This window comes from Sus scrofa, chromosome 2, assembly GCF_054392235.1.
Source record: "Sus scrofa isolate SSC_HxYL_T2T_F1_AM1 chromosome 2, Sscrofa_HxYL_maternal_Yorkshire_Landrace_v2.0, whole genome shotgun sequence".
NCBI classification, from domain to species: Eukaryota; Metazoa; Chordata; class Mammalia; order Artiodactyla; family Suidae; genus Sus; species Sus scrofa.
Window position 1 is genome coordinate 12830920 of NC_139384.1, and position 12409 is coordinate 12843328.

Below are 12409 nucleotides of genomic sequence, written 5' to 3' on the forward strand. Positions count from 1 at the left end.
CCACTTAATAAAAAACTCCTATTGAAAAAATTTAAGATGGTTTGATATTATCCATTTAACATATTGATTTCCAAAAGATCAATTTGTCCAAAAGTAGCAAATACATTAATTGAGAATATAGGGGAAACACCCAGCCATGTCTCATGAAATGCTCTAAAATTGTTTTCTGAAGAATTTTATAATGACTAATGAAATGTAGTTATGAATGATTCAAATATACGGATTTTTGGACACAAAATTTAACGAGTTATTTAAATATTTGTTGAGAAATTAGTATGAACCATGTCATTATTCATGTATTGGGATTGGAGTTGTTAGCAAAGAAGACAAAGTCACTCTTCCTCTGTAGTGCATGTTCTCAGTAGGAACACGAATGAATGAATAAATGAACCAATAAATACATAAATGCATTGAGTAGTGATCAGAACAAAGCAAAATAAAGCAAGGAAAGCAATAAGGGATCCGTGTCCACTAGGGCTGAGGTAACTATGACATGGTAACAATGAGGCAAACCTGAAGGACATGAGGGAGTTTTCTGGGCACAGATAACAGCACTGCAAAGACCTAGAGAAAGGAACATGCTGAGATTGTCCGGGAAGAGTAAGGAACTTCGTGCAGAGCAGGAGAGTGGTAAGACATGGCGTAGCTCATCTCAAACTAAAGTGTCCATGAATGAGTGGCTTTAGCCAGTTTATAGTCTTTCTAAAGAGAAAAATGGATAACATTATTATTAGTGCATTTTTTTTCAAAATGCAAGAGACAGTAGTCATGTACGGAATAATTGAAAACATCTTTTTACCAATTGATCACCTTTTCTCGTACTCTGAACTTCTTGCTTTTTTTTTTTTTTGGCTATTTCTTGGACCACTCCAGCAGCATATGGAGGTTCCCAGGCTAGGGGTCCAATCGGAGCTGCAGTCTCTGGCCTATGCCAGAGCCACAGCAATGCAGGACCCGAGCCGCATCTGCAACCTACACCACAGCTCATAGCAACACCGGATCCTCAACCCACTGAGCAAGGCCAGGGATCAAACCCACAACCTCATGGTTCCTAGTTGGAGTTCTTAACCACTGAGCGAGGACGGGAACTCCTGAACTTCTTGCTTTTTAAAATTTTTAAAATTATCCTGTGACCATACTCTTTTTACCAAATGATGTACTAAAGGCAGAAATAGTGATTTCTTTAAAATGTTATACATATGTAACTCTGAGTTAATTGTGCCAAAAAATTATATATATATACATATATATTTATACATGTATTTATACATATATATGTATGTGTGTGTATATATATATATATATATATATATATTTTGTCTTTTTGTATTTTAGGGCTGCACCTCCGGTGCATGGAGGTTCCCAGACTAGGGGTCCAATAGTAGCTACAGCCGCTGGCCTACTCCACAGCCACAGCAACACCAGATCCAAGCTGCATCTGTGACCTACGCCACAGCTCAAGGCAACGCCAGATCCTTAACCTACTGAGCGAGGCCAGGGATCAAACCCTCAAACTCAGGGTTCCTAGTTGGATTTGTTAACTGCTGAGCCATGACGGGAACTCCTAAAATTATATATTTTTATTAAAAAGTCCATGTCACACTTTACCTCATTTTTGAACTTTTGAAATAGTTTTTCATTTTTCTTTCTTTTTTTTTTTTTTTTGGTTGTACCCGCAGCATGTGGAAGTTCCCCAGCCAGGGACTGACCCTCATAACAGCAACCTGAGCTGCTGCAGCGACAACACTGGATTCTTAACCCACTGTGCCACAAGGTAAAACCTTGAAATAGTTTTTCAACTAGGGAAATAAATAATGTCAGACATAAATGTCCAAACATGAATTATCTTAACTTTTTAATTAAAAACTAACCATACTCCACCTAACACTTTTAACAAATTTCCCACTCCTGTGTGTCTGTGCACTTAAAGTATTCTTATGTATGTTTCTATTCATGGGTTTGTGTGTGCTATGTTTTCATTTATGATTGCATTGCCACATGGTAAAGAAAATGTGAACGTGTGAATAAATCAAATATAATAAAGTCCATTGCAAGCAAGGCCTCAGTATTATTATTATTATTTTTGAGGCTTAGAATCAAAGACTCATTTATTTTAGCATTTTTGAAACAATGGGGACATTTCTAAAACATAGTTTAAAAAAACTGAGTGGAAAAAGAGGAGGTTGCATAAAGGACATCAGCAGTCTTACCTTTATGTAATAAAAACAAAACGACTCTGGAGTTCCCGTTGGGTGGCTCAGCGGCAATGATCCCGACTAGGATCCATGAGGATGTGGGTTCGATCCCTGAAGCCCTCAATGTTCTTAAGGTCCCCTTTGGCCATCCTCAATCAGATGTCATATATCTGGACATAAGATTTTCCTTTTTCTAGATGATAGACTTTTTTTTTTTTTTTTTTTTTTTGTCATTTCTTGGGCCGCTCCCGCAGCATATGGAGGCTCCCAGGCTAGGGGTCTAATCGGAGCCACAGCCACCGGCCTACGCCAGAGCCACAGCAACGCAGGATCCAAGCCACGTCTGCAACCTACACCACAGCTCACGGGCAACGCCGGACCCTCAACCCACTGAGCAAGGGCAGGGACCGAACCCGCAACCTCATGGTTCCCACTCAGATTCGTTAACCACTGTGCCACGACGGGAACTCCCTAGATGATAGACTTTTGAGGGAGAAATGGTGTTATTTCAGTAATTTAGGTGTCGTGTCAGCCTTAACATATGAATTGCATGCTGAAAATCTGAGAGGAATGAAACTAGCTCATTTTGGATCCTACAACCTTAAAGGTGAAGCTTAGAGACAATTTTGCTTTATCAACCAACTTCTTGAAAGCATTTTTGACCTCCTTATTCCTCAAACTGTAGACCAGGGGGTTTAGCATGGGGATAATTATGGTATAGAACACAGATGCAATTTTGTCTGTGTCCATGGAATGGCTAGAGCTGGGCTGTAAGTACATAAACATGGCTGTCCCATAGAAGATAGTGACGGAAGTGAGGTGAGAAGCACAGGTGGATAAAGCCTTCAGGTATCCCTCTATTGAGTGCATCTTCAGTATGGTAAAAAATATGAACAGATAGGAAAGCAAGATAACCAGGAAGGCAAAAAAGATGTTGAAACTTGCCACAACAATAAGAATCAGCTCACTGCTTTGCTTATCGGAGCAAGAGAGAGCCATGACTGCTGGAATATCACAGAAAAAGTGGTCAACCACATTGGACTTACAGAAGTAGAGCCTGAATGTATTTCCAGTGTGGATGGAGGCATTCAAGAGGCTACAGAAGTAGGAACCTATACCCAGACGAGCACACACACTTGTCGTCATGGTGGTGGTGTAATAGAGGGGTCTGCACACAGCTGCATAGCGGTCATAGGCCATGGAGGCCAAGAGGTAACTTTCCACAGTGACAAATACTGCAAAAAAGAACATCTGAGCAGCGCATGCATTGTAGGAGATGACACTGTCTCCTGTGAGGAGCCCAGCTATCACCTTGGGTGTGACAGCTGTGGAATAACAAAAGTCCGCCAGAGAGAGGTGACTAAGGAAAAAGTACATGGGAATGTGGAGACGAGAGTCCATGAGAATCAAAACCATCATCCCCAGGTTTCCAGCCACACTGACGAGATAAATGAGAGTGAACATGATGAAGAGTGGAACCTGCAGCTCTGGGGCATTGGTGAGTCCCAGAAGGACGAATTCAGTTACTTCTGTATAGTTCTCCATGGATGTAGTTTGGGAATCACAGTATTTCCTGTAGCAATGAGAAATAAAGAATAGAATGATAATAGATGGGAGATTGAAGTGAAATTAATTCTGTACCGTGTGCATGTATATACTATTTCATTTCTAGAGTAATTTGAGCTTCAGGATTCTCCACACCTAAAGCACTGACTAAAATTCAAGGCACAAAATATCTGTAGAATTTCACACTGTAGAAACTGAAAGATATTCATGGATCATTTCCTATCTTTTTAAATTTTGTAAATTTGTGAACTGAGATGTAGAAAATGTAATGCCTTGATTACGATGAACTGTCTTGAATGAACATGCCTGTCAATTCAGTTTTTCTCAGCCTAGTAAATGCTTAGCTCTAAATTGCTCATGTGCCAGGCATTGCTCTGGACACTTTACATATATATGTGTTTGTTCCTCTCAACAACCCTATGAGATCAATTAATTGTTAATGTCATTTATCTTATGAAGCACAGAGGTTGAATAATGTGTTTACGTTTACAAAATTATCCTTGCTAAAGCAATGTTTGTACATAGATAGAGCGACTCCCAAGTCCACTGGTCTTAAATGAGTTTAAGTCAAATTGAATTTCATTCAATTTACAATTACTCTGTGTCTCTAATGATCTAAACTTGGCATTTGGAGTTTCAGAGAGAAGCTGAGAGGTATGTGCCTAGTGCGTGTTAGGATATCTGGAGCAGTAGGGGCTGCTGAGGGGCAGGCATAGCATCAAGCATAAACCTTGGGCCGTGGGATGAGGTCTCACAGGCATAGCATCAAGCATAAATCTTGAGCTGGGAATCACTGATCCTGACCCAACTCCCCTGAACCTGATTTTCTTCATCAATGAAAAGAAAATAGTAATGAGATCGATTCATGGTATTTTTGGAAGCATTGAATAAGATAAAATGTATAAAAATAAAGGTTAACATGTTGGATATTTATGTTAGATGTAATATTAGTATTACTATGAAATGATAGCCTCTATGTCTAAGAAAAGTGGGCAGTGAAAGCAGGGCTCGAGGGTGGATGGTTTTTTTAGTCCTGTAGCCTCACTCTTCAGTTTGCCCTTTCTTACAGGCTTGGTCCCCTGAGAGTTCTCGTATCCTCCAGTGTTTCTGTCTGCATGGGTGGCTGCTCTAGTCATCCCAGGGGAGCCATGCTTTTCCTCAATTTCTTCCTTAAAATCCATGTTTTATATAGGGGAGTCTCCTTTCCTAAACTCATTCTTTCTCTCATCACCATCTTCTCAGAGTCAAGGCACAGAGATCAGGGATTGACAGTTCCTAGTTTGTGGGCAGCTTTTAGCCCGCAGGTCTGCCTTGGTGACGAGCCCCATGTTTGAGTTTTTTTACATGAAGATGTTCTTGTGTAGGAATAGTGCTTTAAATCTTCTTCACTTGACGTTGAGTCTTTTAGAAAGATATCTGTCATTATTTTCTGCCGTTGTATTCCTAATTCTTTCTCATCATCACTATACAAGCCCAACACCTGAAATCATTATGTTTACCAATGCTTGACAATCATAGCCACTTTTAGAATATAGTATGTTATACAAACAATAAAAAGAGCTATATGCATTTATTAATGTGTATGCATTTGTGCCTGTATATTTATTCATGTGTTTATATGTGTATATAAATGTACAATCGTTTCATTTAATCCTCAGTAATGTTATATGGGATATAGCATTTTTTTTGTCTTTTGTCTTTTTAGGGCTGCACCCACGGTGTATGGAGGTTCCCAGGCTAGGGGTCTAATCAGAGATATAGCTGCCGGCCTGCACCACGGCCACAGCAATGCCAGATCCGAGCCATGTCTGCAACCTACACCACAGCTCATGGCAAAGCCAGATCCTTAACCCACTGAGCAAGGCCAGGGATTGAACCTTCAACCTCATGCTTCCTAGTCGGATTTCCTTCCACTGTGCCATGACAGGAGCTCTGGATACAGCATCGGTATTCACATTTTACCATTAAGAAATTGAGGATTTGGGAAACTATATAAAAGTCTACAGTTACACAGCTAGTATAAGGAAAATTTAGGATTAGCAATTAAAATAGCTATGACCAAATCAAAAGCCTGAACTTTTAGCCACCTCACCATCAACATTTGTAAATGTGCTATTCATAATGAGGATGAGATTATGGAGCAAAGACTGCATGGAGTCACTGTCTTGCTGATTCAATTTTAACCTTTGTGGTTTAAAGGATTGTTTCACTCTCTTTTGGTATTTATTATTTTTATTTCAATTTACTTTTAGCTTCCAACAAGAGGACCAGACACATTAAATAAAATGAAATTGGGACTTAATAAAAGCATCTCTTAACCGTTGTTTTTTTCTTTTTTTTTTTTTTTTTTTTTGCTAATCTTTTTAGGAAAGCAGCATGATGATGTTCCATAATTATCACTAACTCCCTATATATGAAAGTTTGACATTTAAACCCCAGCCTCAACTCACTGTTTTAGGAAAGAAAACGTTCAAAATATCTATTTTTGTGCTCAAAGAATTTATAGTAGGTAAAGCTGTCCCACAGATGCTTGCATGAATTACACTTCTCACTAAAGATGTATAAGGACTAGAAGCTTACCTTCCTGTAGAAAAACAAGAGACAGTCAATCCTAAAGTGAGTCTGGAACCAGACACAGAGCCATGGATCAATGCATGTATACCCTCAAAGATATTCTCTGTCAGATACTGGTCAAAAGATCCAAGACCCTAAGACAGGTAAGAATGGAGGAAAGAATCCAACATGGAGTTAGAAACCCAGGTAATAGTCCAGAATCCTCCACTAATTCTGACTGTGCTCTTGGAGGAGTCTTTTGTCTTCTCCTAATTTGAAAAATAATAATGAAATTACCGCTTCCATGTATTTCAAGGAATTGTGCCTGTGATTAGCAAATGAGAGAAGCTCTGTAAAACACCTTGCTGGGAGGTTATCATTTTAAAGTCAATAACTATAATTTTTATCTTGAGAAATTTTCATTGGCCATGATTGCAGGGTCATAGAAAATCCTCAGGGTGGATTGTAAGTAGTTGTACTTACCAATATTGACACTCAGGTGAATAAATGATGGCCAAAGGGGCTCAGGGAAGAGTCTGGTCCCCCTAAGATGACGTAACATTGGGTCATACTGGGATTTCAGAGGCTAGCTCATGGGAATCAGAAAGAAGTTGTAGAAACACCTAATTCTCTGGGGCTCTTCCCTGTGAAGGCATCCGTCACCCCACATTCTTAGGGAAGAAAGAGTTAAATTGCATGTGGGGAGTTCCCATCATGGCACGGTGGAAACAAATCCAACTAGGAACCATGAGGGTGCAGGTTTGATCCTTGGCCTCCCTCAGTGGGTTAAGGATCCGGCATTGCTCTGAGCTGTGGTGTGAGTCGTAGATGCGCCTTGGATCCCGTGTTGCTGTGGCTGTGGTGTAGGCCAGTGGCTACATCTCTAATTAGACCCCTAGCCTGGGAACCTCCTTATTGCCAGTGGTGCAGCCCTGAAAAGCCAAAAAAAAAAAAGGCAAAATTGCTTGTGAGATCTAGCTGGACACGTTGAGAGTGCATACATTAGCATATTACATTTTTTTTTCCTATTTTCTAATTAAAATATAGTTTACAGAAAATTAACATTCATAGTTTTTTTAGTTTTTTTTGTGTATAATTCTAAGGGTTTGGTCAAATTTGTACAGCTGGGTAACCATGACAACAATTATATAGAAGATTCCATCATCTAAACAACAACTCCAGGCTTCTTTGTGATCAACACTTTTTCCCACACACTGCCCCTGGCAACCGCTTAAATTTTTTTTTTTTTTTTTTTTTTTGTTTTCTTGCCTTTTCTAGGGCCACTCTGGTGCCATATGGAGGTTCCCAGGCTAGGGGTCTAATTGGAGCTGTAGCTGCCGGCCTACTCCACAGCCACAGCAAGGCAGGATCCAAGCTGTGTCTGCGACCTACACCACAGCTCACAGCAACACCGGATCCTTTACCCACTGAGCAAGGCCGGGGATCGAACCCGCAACCTCATGGTTCCTAGTTGGATTCGTTAACTACTGAGCCACTACGGAACTCCCTTTTTTTTTTTTTTTCTTTTTTTTTTTTTAGAGTAGAGTCGATATACTGTTTTCAATTTTTGCTAACAGCATAGTGAACCTGTCATACATTTATACACAGTTTTTTTTCTAATCTTCCATCATGGTCAGAGCGACTGGATTTATTTTCCTGTGCTGTACCGTAGGACCTCATTGTTTATCCAGTCTAAATGTAATAGTTTGCATCTACTAACCCCAAACTCCTGGTGCATCCTACTTTCTCCCCCCTCCTCCCTGGTAACTACAGGTCTGTTCTCTATATCTGTGAGTCTGTTTCCATTTTGTAGATAAGTTCACTTGTGCCACATTTTAGATTCTACTTATAAGTGATATCATACGTTATTTGTCTTTCTTTTTCTGACTTATTTCACTTAGTACGAGAATCTCTGGTTGCATCCATGTTGCTGCAAATGGCATTATTTTGTATGAAAAATAGTACGGAGGATCCTCAGAAAGTTAAATATAGAATTACCATACGATCCAGTAATCACATTATTTGGCATCTATCCTGACAAAACTTTCATTCAAAAATATACATGCACCCCTATGTTCTTTGCAGCACTATTCACAATAGCCACGACATGGAAACAACCTAAATATCCATTGACAGAAGAATGGATTAAGAAGATGTGGTAACATGCACAATGGAATACTACTCAGCCATAAAAAAGAACAAAACAATGCCACTTAACTCTTTTTGTTCATGTAATTTTACCTCCGTTAAGAATGCCGTATAAATAGAATGGTAATGTGTATAGCCTTTGAGTCTTGATTCTTTCTCTTAGCATGGTGTATTGGAGATCAAGCCACATCACTACCTATATTAATTTCCTAAGACTACCATGGGTGGCTTAAACTACAGAAATTTATTGTCTCACATTTTTGTCGGTTGAAATTTGAGATAAAGGTGTTGGCGGGGTTGGTTCTGTTGGTTCCTTATGAATTCTGTAAGGGAGGATTTGTTTCACGTCTGTCCCTGAGCTGCTGGGTGGTTTGCTGGCAACCTTTGCCCTTTCTTGATCTGCTGCATCACGCTGATCTCTATCTTCATCTTCACATGATGTTCTTCCTTGGGCAGATGTGTCCAAATATTCCCTTTTTATAAGGACATGAGTCATATTGGATTTGGGGCCCAGCTTACTGCAATATGACATTATCCTAACTAACTACATCTGCAATGACCCTTTTCCAGGTAAGATTACATTCCAAAGTACTGTGTGCTAGGACCTCAACAAATACATTTTTGAGGGACAGAATTCAACCCATAATACATTCGTCCCTCGGTATCTGTGGGGGTTGGTTCCTGGCATAGCCTATGGATACCAAAATCCATGGATGTCCATATAAAATGGCGTAATATTTGCATATAGCCTCTGCACATTCTTCTGGACAATCTAAATCATTTCTGGATTACTTACAACACTTAATACAATGTAAACATTATGTAAATAGTTGCTGGTGGGTGGCAAATTCAAGGTTTTTTTTTTTGAAATTTCTGTTATATATATCTGTTTATATATATTTATATACAAATACATATGTACATATACACATAAATACATATGTGTATACATATATATTTAATATTTTCAATCCACAGTAATTGAATCTGTGGATGTGGGTATGGAACTGACAGATAAGGAAAGTTGATTGTATTCCAGTAGTGAAATTTTTTTTTTTTTTTTTTTTTTGCTTTTTAGGGCCACACCTGTGGCATATGGAGGTTCCCTGGCTAGGGGTCAAATCAGAGCTGTAGCTGCTGGCCTATGTCACAGCCACAGCAACACAGGATCCAAGCCGCATCTGTGACCTACACCACAGCTCATGGCAACAGATCCTCTAACCCACTGAGCAAGTCCACGGATCAAACCCGCGTCCTCAAGGATAGTATTTGGGTTTGTTACCACTGAATCTCTAAGGGACCTCTCAAATTTTAATGTATTTTTTATTACAGTTTATTTACAATTTTGTGCCAATTTCTGCTATATTGCATAGTGACCCAGTTACACATATATATGCGTTCTTTTTCTCATACTATCTTCCAACATTTTCTCTCCCAAGAGATTGGATACAGTTCCCTGTGCTGTACACAAACACATAATGCTAAAAAAAAAAAAAAAAAAAAAAAAAGGGACATTATTTTAGGAATAATGTTTCCCAGAGAGTAAATGATGAGTCTACTTTGTGAATGTATGTTTACCACTTTACGGAACCCAAGCTCTGCCTTAGTCCAAAGCTTGATGCTGTCAGTTGATTATTTGTTTAAATGTGCACAAAAAAACTTTTGCAGGAGTGTTGAGAGGATTAAGCATTTTTAAACACAGTAAACATAATTGTGTACTTGGAATGAGCACTGTATAAATTGAAGATGCTAATTTACTCATGTGATCTGACTTAGAAGGTGTATTTATGGCAAATATGACAAAGATATATCATAACCTCTTAGATAAATCATTGTTGGGAGACATGTTTCTACAATATTTTTCTTACCCTCTTTGCTTCTATTTTCTCTGCTGAAAACTCCATCTTGTCCTACTTTGCTTTATCCCACATTCCTGCTTGAAACACAGTCACAGTGCTGGTCAATGACTTAAGCTTAAGAACAAAGACCTAAAGGCATAAATTATTCTTAAGGTCAGCTGAATGAGGACATAATGCATTGGTCTAGGCATGCAGGACCTGTGCAGATAGGCAGGGCATTGGCACAGCCTGATATGTCCTGTTAAAATAAGAGAAAGGGGAACCTCTTGGCCCCAAGTGGTTTATGCGCTGTTGTTAGCAGAATATGCATCAGCAAGGAGAGCTGAGGTGCAAACCTAGGCATGCCTCTGGGTTGATTTTCTAGATGCTATGCATAGATAGTTAATGCCAATCTTCCTCAAATGCAAATGATTGTTAAATGCCTAAAGGTCAGAGTAAAAGCTTAACCATCTACCAGCTATGTGACTTTTAAAATAATAAAAGAACTTTTAAAATAATCAAAAAAAAAAAAAAAACTATATGCTGCATCTATAACCCCCTCCTCACTTGACATAATTCTGAAGAGCACAATAAAAGCAGTGTGGTTTCTTGAGGCAGCGCTCTTGGTCTCTGAGGCCTTGTGTCCCCCAGTTCCCACCTTTAATTAAGATAAATGTCTCTGTGTCTTTTTTAACTTTTTTTCTTAAGTTTCACAGCACCTGTTCTTCAGCCCTCACTTGCTGAACTCATCTTGGCATATCATAACCTGTTTCTGCACCTTGGTTTATCCATTTGCACAAGTGGTAAGTTGGCTATGTGATCTGTATGGATTTTTCAGCTTCAGTGGTATGTAACTCTAAGATAATATATTTACTAGGTTTTTGCATTCAAATCTATGCTTCAGATCAGAGACTCATGAAGGATAATTTATTGCCATACAGTTATGGTAAAATAAGCAAGATTTTTCTATATTTGAATTTAAGTGAAACCTCTTTACTGTTTACCAAATGTTCCTTGCTTTCTCATTCCAACAGGATATTTATTAATTCCCATGGAGAAGGGTACAGAGGTGATGGGTTTCATTCTGATATGTCTAACCAATACCCCAAAGCTTCAGATTCCCCTCTTTATTGTGTTAACCCTCATTTACTCTACCAGTGCTTTTGGAAACCTGGAGGTGATCACGTTGATCTTGCTGGACCCCCGTGTCCACACGCCAATGTACTTTTTCATCATTAACCTGTCTTTGGTGGACTTTGCTTATTCTTCAGCAGCCACACCTAAAGTGATGGCTGGTTTCCTTAGAGGAGATAAAGTCATCTCCTACAACGCATGTGCTGCTCAGATGTTCTTTTTTGCAGTTTTTGTCAGTGTGGAAAATTTCCTCTTAGCCTCAACTGCCTATGACCACTGTTGGGGACGTGGCTCAGATTGTCAGTGTCGAAAAATGAGACACATGAAAACAGGGAGATCTCGACAAGACTCTTTACTTCTGCAGAAGGGCGCAGGCACTCCAAAAAGCACGCACACCAAACAAAGGACCCTCCCCTATTTATCCCTAACGCAGGAGACTTATCTGTCCCTTCCCATAGGTCCAGTCAGGGTGCACATTCTTCCCAGTTGGCTAATTTGAAACAAATTGTTACTGGGAGAAGAGGGAAAGAGGAGGGGCATCGCAGAAAGGCGGTTCAGCAAAATGGAGTAACCAAGATTTCCTTCCATAGAGAAGACATTATGTTACTTTCCACACCGCTATGCAGCAGTGTGTAAACTGCATTACTCCACTACAATGACAACACATGTGCGTGCATGGATTCCATCCCTGGCCTTGCTCAATGGGTTAAGGATCTGGCATTGCTGTGAGCTGTGGTGTAGGTCACAGATGTGGCTAGGATCTGGTGTTGCTGTGGCTGTGGTGCAAGCCAGTGGCTACAGCTCCGATTCAACCCCTAGCCTGGGGATCTCCATATGTTGTGGGTATGGCCCAATATATGTGTGTGTGTGTGTGTGTGTGTGTGTGTGTAGATAGATATAGATATAGTTATATACAGCTGTAAAAACCTCTATGGGCACTAGTTTTGTTAAGTGTTCAATATTCAATATGCAATG

General features: G+C 39.6%; 1 pseudogene; it reads right to left on the reverse strand.

The window, feature by feature from the left end:
* Positions 1–2829: 2829 nt before the first annotated feature.
* LOC100620101 (olfactory receptor 5B2-like) lies at positions 2830–3614 on the reverse strand (annotated as a pseudogene).
* Between the last annotated feature and the right edge of the window lie 8795 nt (positions 3615–12409).